At 42.8% G+C, this 10,859-nt stretch overlaps 1 protein-coding gene across 1 annotated transcript in view; it reads right to left on the bottom strand.

Moving 5' to 3' along the window:
* LOC104272679 (transmembrane protein 2-like) overlaps positions 1–10,859 on the bottom strand; it is a 46,800-nt gene that overhangs the window by 9,159 nt on the left and 26,782 nt on the right. The window lies entirely within an intron of this gene.

Here is a 10,859-nt window from a genome sequence, read left to right as displayed (position 1 = left end):
AGTGAAAACACACTTAAGGGCTGGAGTACAAGCGAGATGGTCTGCAGCCAAGAGTACAGTCTTCAGGCAAAAACAGAGAAGTGTCCTTTGAGGTTCTCTTCCTCCTTTAAAAAAGCACAACAAATCCTCAAAGCCAAAGAAAATCAGATTTTTTTTTGCTTTGTCTGCAAACAACGGCTGCTTATTACGAAAGTCTGATCCAGGGACCCCAGCTGACCTCAGAGGACTTTGAGTCAGGTGCCAGGATGGCTTAAAATCAGAGATTTTTCTCTTCCCTGCCCCATAAAGCTGAGGTACAACCAGTCACATACCCGCTCGCATCTCCCCAGGCAGCCGGAGCTTGTTTTAGTTCATCCGGAGCTGCTGCGGGAGAGGGAACCAGCATCCAGCAGACGTTTCACCAGGGGCAGGCATTCAGGAATTAGAAAGTAATCTCTGACTTGAATCAGCTCCACAGTCTAAAGAGACTTGCTTCCTCCACTTTGCGCAAAGTTTATTATTACAGCTTCCATTAACATCTCCCTCTCCTCAGCTCTTTCTTCAATGTCAGCTTAGAACAACTAAGGGTAAATTAAATCATCTTTTAACTCTCGTCTACCACAATTTCAGCACGCACATTTACAAAAAAAACCTGCCACCATGGCTTTCCTTTATCTTGTGATTCACATTACCACCCTCGTGGAGAGGAAAATCAGGTCCAAACTAGAAACCTTTGTTACAAGATTCAAAGCCAAAAGATCCACCTGTGGTGCGATTCAGATACTGATGGGAAGGATCTTCCACAAAAGATCCCGACACCCTTTCCTGTCTGTGGGATGCACTTGTCTTGTGCAAAGTGGAAAGCCACAAGAAGTTCACACTTGAAAAGAAAAACTGAATACCACGATAATTAATTTCATTTTTTTTCTTATATTATTCCTATATACTTATATTTTCCTATATTATTCTTATATTATCAGAAGTAACCAGGCTTTAAATGTAATTCTTCTAACTACCTGGTTTCCTTGTTAAAATGTGAGAATATAGATTTGTCTAAGAGAAAGACCTTCACCACATGTCATCACCTTCATCAGCTGTCTTTCTGGGTCCTACAAATCTCAGGAAGACAAAGTATCTCCAAAGGCTCCCTGAAATGTCCCACCTTACTCACTGCAGTGGGGCTGGACTAGATGACTTTTAAAAGTCCCTTCCAACCCAATCCATTCTATGATTCTATTCTACGATTCATTCCTGCCTGCAGAGCAATAAACGGGGGAAACTGCTTAGATTTGGAGAAATCTGGAGATCTCAATGCCTAGACCTCTACTTTGCATTATACATGGAGTGCATGAAAGCAAAGCTATTCCAGTCTTTTTCTGGTTTTCTCATTAAAACAAACGAAAACCGTCTACAGGATGGAAGAGGGGACAGGCTGTTCTAGAATAATAAATCAAAGCTGCACAAAGACCCATCAGCTTAAGCCAGATACTGCCCTCTAGATTTTAACCAACTCCAGCTGTGTCATAACACAGGACAGCTAGAAAACGGATATATTTTCAGATGATTTGGCCTCCAACTAGAGGAAATGAAAGAAATGCATCAGAGCCATATTTGTGGAATATTTTTAGGACGGAGTCCCAAGACATTTGGCTGTTTCATAAGGGCGATTTGCATTGCGTTAGCACATTTCATCCCCCGAAGACACCATCACAAAAAGGGCTTGTCATCTCCCTCAAATGCTGGGAACTGGCTTTGGTGCTGTGCTACACTGACTGCCACCTCCCTGGGGAATGAGAAAGGCACCAGAAAAGGAAACTGGAGGGTAAAAGGGAAAAAAAAAAATAAAGCATGAAAAATCCCACAGCTGCGGCCGTCTTCAGTTGCTGGGGCATTTGGGAATATGAGTGCTAGAGTCTAGTGTGCACATGAGCAGGCTGAGTGAAATGCTGAAATAAATTACATCAAGATTGAAAAGATCAAGTGAAAACCACCTACTCTGGAGTTTGCGGAGGAAGAGATGGAAATAAGTACATTCCCACAACAAAGGGCTTGGGAGGAGACGTGAGAAGGGAATGTATTAGAAGTTATCCTTTATGTAAACATAGGAAATAATACGGTGGTTATTTTCTCTTTAATTTAGCGGTATTTTAACAGCTTCCTATTTAGTTCTTTACTTCAGTTCTGTTTCCTCAGCTTGTATAAAACCCACCACAAACCCTCCCAAATATCTGGCTGAGTGGCTGAACTGGGCTCCACCACCTCCAGGAAAAGCAAAGCAAGAAACATCAGAGCTTCTGCAGGACAGTCCACAGGACTCTGCCTTGCAAGGCTGTTCTCCAGCCATTGCCAGAACTGAGGGAGAAATGCAACCTCAGGCAACGAGCAGTAATCAGGCATGGGATGTCTTGGGTATTGCATTCGAAGTAAAACAGATGTCTGTGTGCCTTCCCCAGCCACCGCACTGGCCACCAAGGACCTCCTGGCTGGGTCTCAAGTGCAACAATCCTTCCTCTTCTTCAGGGTGGTCAGTCAATAAGCTGTGGCTCCTGCTCTATTTCTCTGCTTTAAACCTCTCAATTCTGCCTTATTTACCAGCTGGTACTCTAGGGTGAATATCTGCAGGCAGAATGAGGAAAAACACCCAAACACCTTGTAGGGCATTAAGTCCTTGCTCTGCTGCTCTCAGTACCGGCACGTCAGACGAAATCTTGCAGGTGCCCTGGAGGCTTAGGGACACGTGCAGTGCTGGTGAGAAAACACCAAATTCATAGCAGATCCCAAATTCAGAGTAGTTTCAGACCCCTGCCTGAATGCTGTGGGAACATCTGCAGCTTTAGATGCTCTTATGCTTGAAGACCAGCAAAACAAATGGGAAAAAGAAATCATTTAAAACATAATAGGTAATAGTCAAGATTATCGATAAACAAAATGCTGCCCGATGTAGCAATACACAGCATGAAAGCTTTCAAGCTTTCATTCTTAGGAGTTTCTTGCTATAGAAACAAACAAAAATATTCTCAGATGCAAAGTCTGACTTGGAATTAGCTGTCAGTTTAAGCGGAAATCATATTGACACCTGTAGGAAATTAACTTGAGCTATTTAAGATATTTTCACCGCAAAATTAATTAGCTGCATTCATAACTTTTTGTAGAGATACATTTTAGTTTATTTTATAAGTAAGGAACATTCTTCTTTCTTTTTTTCCTTCTTATTCAGGCCAACATTTTCCCATGTGTTTGTACCAAAAAAACCTGGCATTTGAAAGAAAAAAGCTAAATACGCACTAGCAAAAAGTCAGTGCTTAGTGAGTCCTAACAGTTTCAAACAACACTTGGAAAATTTTTGAGAGTCTGCCTACATCAGCATGTATAAAATCTGACACTTCTGCCCCTCTGTTACTGTCATTCAGCAATCCCCACACTGTGTTTCATCCATTTTTACACATGTATTTTTTCCTTTTGGAAACAGCTGGACGAAACAAACCCAAGAAGCCTGGTTGTTTTTTTTTTTTCACGAGGATATTGGTATTTGCAGTTCTGGCTCTTTCAGGTGAAGCAAAAACATCAGACAAAGTGTTAAAAAAGTATTCTTATGTTTTGGCAACGAACAGGCTTCCTTGGATAAGCAAAAGCGAAAAAGGATGAGGGAAAGGCAAAAAAGCAAAGAAGAGGGTTCCGGTTCTTGGACACATTGTAGATACAGATCTGCACGTACACACACACATACCTCGTTTACAGCCCTCAGAACAGCCTCACAGTTCAACCCCAGACTCCCAAAGGCAAAGCCACTCTGAGAAATGTGATCAAGCAGGCAAAGGAGGGGAGATTTTTGCTAGTGGTGGGATGTAAAGTGAGTCATCTTAACTTGGAGATGAGATTTGGCCAGAGTAAATACAGAAAAAGTGCATTTCTGGGAGAGGACAAAGAACACTCATACAATAATGTGAAGATGCCCTTGACCGCATCAGATGCACTACCAGTCCTGGGCATATGGGCACGATCTAGGGCTGGGGGTGCTGGTCATGCTGGATGTCAATCCTGGATGTATTTTAGCAAAGGGAACCTCTAAGCTGGTGAATTTTGTTATAGAAAATAGCTCCATCACGTAACTGATGACCATGGAAGTGCACAGTCCAAATCCTGATCTCACTGATGAAAATATGGGGTAAGCTAATGAGGGAATGCCGTAGAGTACAACTCAAACTAACTTATTTTTTCCTTGGGCTCAAAAAAGAGACTTCCATCCAGCGAGTCAGTCTTCCCCCAACTGTTACTACTTCTATTTAAAAACAACCCCTCTGACATTTTGGTCAACACCTCCATGAGCTGAATTTTCAAAGGAACTGAGACAACTGGGATGTTGGAAGTTTCCTGTTCATAATACAGGAACCAAGCAGAAATCTCCACGTGCTGCTTTGGCAAGTTTATTTCTCAAAGGCTAAATTTTGAACTTTAAAAGACACACCAAAAAAAAAAAATCAAAGTCACTATTCATCCTCCAACCCATGTCAAGAACAAATAACAGGAGGTCAATGCCAGCATACAGCTGTTTTTTCTCCCCCAAAATGTCTCACAACCTCACAAAAACCTGCCCAGCACCAGGTTGAATCTCCTCTGGCACAACACCTGCTTTCAGGACAAGCCATCCCCTCTCCAGCCAGCATCACTGGTGGTGAAAATGAAGTGAGAAATACCCATCCATCTCACAGGTGCTGAGAAGAGTGGCGAAAGGGCTGCAAGGAACCTGGCCACATCTTTCCCACTTTCTCACAGTTCAAGCTCATTTCCTTGAACCCACATTTGCCTTGGGCTCCCTTCTTTTCCTAGATATCTTTTTCTAGATATCTTCTTTTTCTAGATATTTTTTTAATTTTATGCCTTCAACTCAGGTCCATTAAACCCATCCAAACCTTGCACAATGACAAACAAGGCTACTGGATGGACATCCAGCAACTTTTTACAGGACTTTGTTATTAAGGATAGACTCTTCCGGAGGACTGCTTGCTGTGGGGATAATAACAAGTTAGGTATGTGTTTAGCTAATTAGAGTTGTGTGTATTGGGATTTAAATGTCTTTCCTAAATGCTGCCATTTCGGAAATGCCATTAAAAATTCAAAAGCATGGGCCATCTCTTAATACAAATTAAAACTTTTGGGTTTACCCACGTGCCTTCTTAGGCACAAAGAATGATTTTTGCTTTTGTGAAGCTCAACAAATTATAGAAGGGATCCTGCCCTAAGGTACACTTCTGCTGATACTCATGAAACCAGGGTCTGACTCAGCCAGCACTTGGCTCCCAGACAATTGTATTCAAGCAAAAATAAAAACTTCCTGCATTTAAATCTTATCATCTTTTTTCCCACCCTACACGCTTTCATGAAGGAATCACATCCACATTTAATTTGTATCCTTTTTAATGCATTCCCATGTACTCTGTTGCTAATATTGTGTATTTTGTATTTTTCTGCTGCTGTTCGTCAGACGCATGACAGGTCAGGAGAGGCTGGTGGCCCTGAGGAGCTCCAAGCCTCACTCTGTGGGCCAGCAGAAGGGCGAAAGCGAGGAAAAATCTTTGGGTTTCACTCGCCAGGCTTCAAACTGGCAAGCAGCCTGGTTTGCCACGGCCAGCTGGCGACTGTCTGATGCTCAGATTGCTCTAATTTGTGCTGCAAAAAGATCAGCTCAGGAAGGACATCTCTCCTCAGAGTCACCTTGTTAATCCCGGCCACTGCCACCAAGGACAGAGAGCAGAAAGGGATGCAGGTGGGGAGGCAGAGATGGGGCTTTAGGATCGCTCGAACACGTCAATGCCAGCACCCGCTTTGGCCCAGCTCTACTCAAACGGTGCAATCTGCAACCTGGCAAATGTTTTAGCTTCTTTCCAGTTTCGTAAAAAAATATCTTATGGCTTTCATCCATAGGTTGATCTGTGGGTAATTTAAGGGATTTAAATAGACAGAAGGGAATTCAAACGTATCTGCTGACTTCTGTGTTGTGTGGATGACTAACTCTGAACTACAGATGTTATCAGGAGGGGCAGGCTATGAAACCCAAGTAGCACTTTTTATTATTGGAAATAGTGCTGGTATTACTTGCACTACATCCAGATCTGGGGGATCGAGGTCAGAACTCATGCATGTACAAGAACAAGCCTTAAACTGTTAGCTCCACTTTCAAATAATAATGTTGCCTTCCTGTGTGTTTAGCAGTCTGGGAAGCAAGAGGAAAAACTCATTTTGAACTAAGCTGAAAAAGAAACAGTTTAGGAAATATCCATACACTGGGCAAGTCTGCAACAAGCACATTCTAGCCTTGTCTTGTTATCTTTGTTTTCCTCCAGACCTTATCATCGCTAAGGAATTTAATCGCAAAAATGACAAGTAGCTGAAAGCATGAATCAGGCTGGCACTGTAGGAAAAACACCTACCTACACAACCCTGGCAAATACAAATATAACAAGTCCCCCAGAGTCTCAGTGCAGCTACAGGCTGCATGAGCTTGCTTGCACTGAAATTTCCACCTTTGGATGGGTTGCAGCATCCTGGAAGATTCATATCACCCAGCGTCCAAAGGCTCCACTATTTTTCATGAAAAATTTAGACACAAGCTCATTCCCAGCTTTTGAATTTTCAGATAATTAAGATTATTCACTAGTGGATATGACAACAAACCCTCACGCAGAACTCCAGCCTAGGAAATCCAGGAGCTAAGCAACACACTGGTGCCCATCCCTGCACAAACACCAGAGCAGGGGAAAGGCTGAACACATGCCCAAGCACACACACACAGACATCTGCCCTCTTGCTTGCTGTTGATGAGAAATTTGGCCCTCCTCTGCCTTTTTCTTTTCTTTAAAGCTCTCATAAGGATCTAACTCCTGCAACAAGGCATCAAACATCAATAGCATGAGCCTCACCATACCTCTCCAGGTGAAGCTAAGAGGATGCCAATGAAGAGAGCCTAGGGAACGCTGCTCTGCTCTCTCCTCGGAGCCAGCATCTCTTAGGAAAGACTCTGCTTGCAGGACTGTGGCAAACTACCTACAAAAACCCCTTCTTCACATTATTAGATGCTCACATTTCCCTGAATTTTCTCCGTTGAACCACAGCAGAGAGCCCTAATAAGGGAAAACTTTTCCCTCTGAGCCTTAACAGACCAAGTATAGAGATATTTGTCTGCGCTCATTAAAAACATGGAATGTTTAATCTAATTGCTACTGCTTTTCAGGCTGCTTCAACAACACAACTTATTACATTACACTTCAGATATGTGCTTTGAGGAGATTTAATTCTTATCTTTAGATGTGCTGATAGCACAAAGAAGCCTGGCTGATTTACTGAGCAGCACTGTGCCTTTGATAATAGTATTTGCCTTAGCTTCTTCTGTGATTAGAAAATTTGCACAGGCACAAAGCCTAGGTCATTAAATTGAAGGACTTAATTTCTGACTTTGCTTACTGCATGAAGTGCCAAGCTTTGTACTGTTCTCCAGCACCTGAAAGGAGGCACTTACTTGCAACCAAATAATGTTTTCCATCCTCTCCTCCTGCCTTACCAGCCTCTCCCCTCTCTCATAACAAGCCTGATGCTCTCTGTGGGCCTTTGTGCTTCAGGACAGTAATTTCGAGGAAATCCCTTAACTCAGTCACACAGATAATTCTCATACTTCTGCGAGGTAGGAAAAAAAGCAACCCAGGAAAACATACAAACAGGTCTGAGAGGGCAGAAACTGCTCCAACAAAAAGATGAAGCCCAAGGAGGCAAGGTCTGAGGTCTCCATTTGTGAAGGTTTCATGCACGCTTTATGCCTGATGAGCACAATCCTCAGCAGATCTGGACTGGTTCTGGAGCACATTTCATTCCTGGTCATTAAAATTCCAGCCAGCGCTTTCCTTCTGTTCATTTGCCAAAACATTCAGAAGTTACTTGCCCTGCATTACTTCCTTCCAGAAGCATCAATACTCATCTGCCTTCTCATCCTCACAGGGAAACTCCCAGTCATTAGACAGACAGCTCTATCTATAGCTTAAAAAGGCATTTCTGCTGAGACAGCGATGTTCTCCAGCAGCCTGAAAACACAGCCTGCAGGTCTCCACCACGGCGTTATATTTGCCCATCAGTGACACAATCACCCTGACAAATGCAAACAAGAACACGTCTCATTGGAAGGGAAGCTGGCATGCGTCAAACTGCTCATTTGCAGCCCATGGCAGCACATGGAGACACAATGATTTTGTTTGGTTCAGCTACATATTTTGATGGAAATTAGGAAACAGAAGAATCACTCTAAATGTGGTTTGAATCAGTTACAAGGAAGGTATACGTACTGCAGCAACCCTGCCCATGACAGAAAGGAAAAGATCTGCTTGGTGGCTGGGCTCTTGCTGGTATCCTACTCTGCTGAGTAAATCCACCCAAGCGGTGCCTCTGAACTCACTGGACAAGACTTGCAGCTCACAGAAAGCAGCACTGCCAATTTTGGCTGAGTCATGCGAATTCATCCCAACCAGCTCCTGCCCACCCCAGGAATCCGGATGTTCCAGTCTTTTAATAGATGTCTGAACTGGCATGACTTCTACTGAGTCTTTCCACAGTCTTTCCTCTCTTCAGAGGCAAGGAAAGTGTTAACTGTGCAAGTATTCAACACCAGCGCTATGCCTGACCTCCACAGAAATCCAAATCCTGGTACACATCTCCCTGTCAAATTCCTTATTTCCCCTCTGACCTTCCTTTAGCCAGCATACAGTAAATCATTCCAGAGGCAGGAGGGCTGCGTGCCTGCAAAGGCAGCATCCTGGACATACTTATCCATCATTTTACCATGACAAGACTAAAAATAGTTTAATTGTTCACTCAGGTTATGACTGAAATCATTAACCCTAGAATATCGCTAATAAAGTTCATCAAACATTTTTTAGTTTGCACAACATGTTCTGCGCAGATGTTAATATGTTAAAAGCTCATTTTTTGGCAGATTATTCGGTATTTTGGATTAAAGAAAAGAACAAACAAAACAAAGCCGCTTGAGGCAGGTGAAAGTCTCCTCTGGTTTTCTAACTCTCATTACTCTGGGCTCCACAATCTGAGATTTCTTCCATTCCAGAGATGATTGGAATACAATGTTTAATGAAGGTCACAAATGGAACTGCTTAGGCAGGCACTTGTTTTCCTTCAAACTCCTAAATCCTCTTTTTCACCTCAATTCCTTTGCCCTGCTGTAGGAATCTCATTTCTCTGTGTTTTTGTGTGCAGTCTTTTTCACTATTGCGATTGCATCACACTTAAGCCTCACATTAGCTAGCATCCAACATACTTGAGGTGTACACAGAGCAGCCACGCATTTCCTTCCCAATTATTTCTCAGCAAGATACTCGAAATGAAGTAGCATTGTGGTTTTCTTTTGTTACAGTATATTCCTTCTTTACAGTTCTTCAAAGCGCATACCTTGCCAACTGTTTCTGGATCATACAAGTCTACAAACCTTTGCCCCGTTCAAATAACTGGCTTCACACAAGACAAAGAGAACCGCAACCACATTGTGGTTTTCAGTAGTAAAATGTAGTTAAGTCATTACTTGAACAAGAGCTAAACTTCAAGCTGAGTTTTACCAAAGACCTAGGGCTGCCTTCAAATTTGAATCTGTGCTTGAAGACGATGGGCCAAAGCTTTGGCAGGTATTAATTAGCAGTGATAGAGTAACCACCAGTAACCCAGCATAAGGCTTAGTGTGGCAGTTGCAAAGAAACAGCTAATCATTTCAAGACAGATAATAATTGCAAAGCTCAGCGTGCCTGTGACTAATTCGTTTTCCTCTTCCTTAAAGTGCACAAAGATATATTCATACAGAAAAAAATTGATTTAATTCTCATAATTCCTCTGTGACAGGAGTGTCCAAACACTGATCCTCCAGTGACTTGGTCATGGTCCTACAGCTACTACATCTTTCAATCAAGAGGATCAGGTACCTGGCCCTCGCTATGATGGGTATATGTATGGAGGAACCATCACCCTTCTCAGCTACACTCCCCCCGGGGCTTCATAATGGGCACTAAGGACAGCATTTTCCCAAAAATTTCTTCAGCCTCGAAGTTCAGGGGAACCAAATAGAGAGCAAGCTTTTGCCAGAACTATCCTAAGCTAAAACCACAGCAGCGACTGGAGGAGTGGTGAAAGGGTGCGGGGTTTGGTGGGTAACACTGCATGGACTTGGGAACCCGCCAGATTTACCAGCACTACGTGCTGCCTCACGTCCTCGGTGCCTCTGGCTTCTTTCACGTCAGCTATCTAAAACCTGCTTTGCAAATCTGAGCCTGTGCGTGGCCGGGCTGTGTGCAATCACCGAAGATCTCATTCGCATACCTCTATTCTTTCACTGTGTTCTGTTTTTATCAATACCTGAGGAGTCACATAAACTGCAGAACCCAAGGCGCTGGCCCTTTTTTTTTGTGGTCCTCACCTCTTGCTGCATCTCATCTGTGCAAGCCATGGAAGTGTCTGTCACAGCTAAATGGATGGGACTGTGGAAACCTCTCCTAACAGTTGTACCAGTGCAAAGGAGAAGTAACTTCACTAACAGAAGAACAGTACTTAACTCATAAATGAAATTATGCAAAATGAAACAGAATCCAAGGAAAAAAAGTAGTATCTAAAATGGATATACCCTTCTTTTATATAACGCTAGAAGACAACATGGGAAATAAACACAGCACAGCCTACAATTTTGCTGTACTAAGTTCTAACATTTTAAAACTTTATGTAAAAAGAAACAGTGACTGCAGAGCTGTTTGGATTCCAGAAGATGCAAAGCTCTGTGCATATTCTGATGTATCTCCACACTTTATATATATGGGAGATAAATTATGTGTGCAGCAACTAGTACA

Source organism: Apaloderma vittatum, unplaced genomic scaffold, assembly GCF_000703405.1.
Source record: "Apaloderma vittatum isolate BGI_N311 unplaced genomic scaffold, ASM70340v1 scaffold37674, whole genome shotgun sequence".
NCBI lineage: Eukaryota > Metazoa > Chordata > Aves > Trogoniformes > Trogonidae > Apaloderma > Apaloderma vittatum.
Note: the sequence above shows the minus strand (reverse complement) of the source record. Positions and strands in the feature narration are given on the sequence as shown.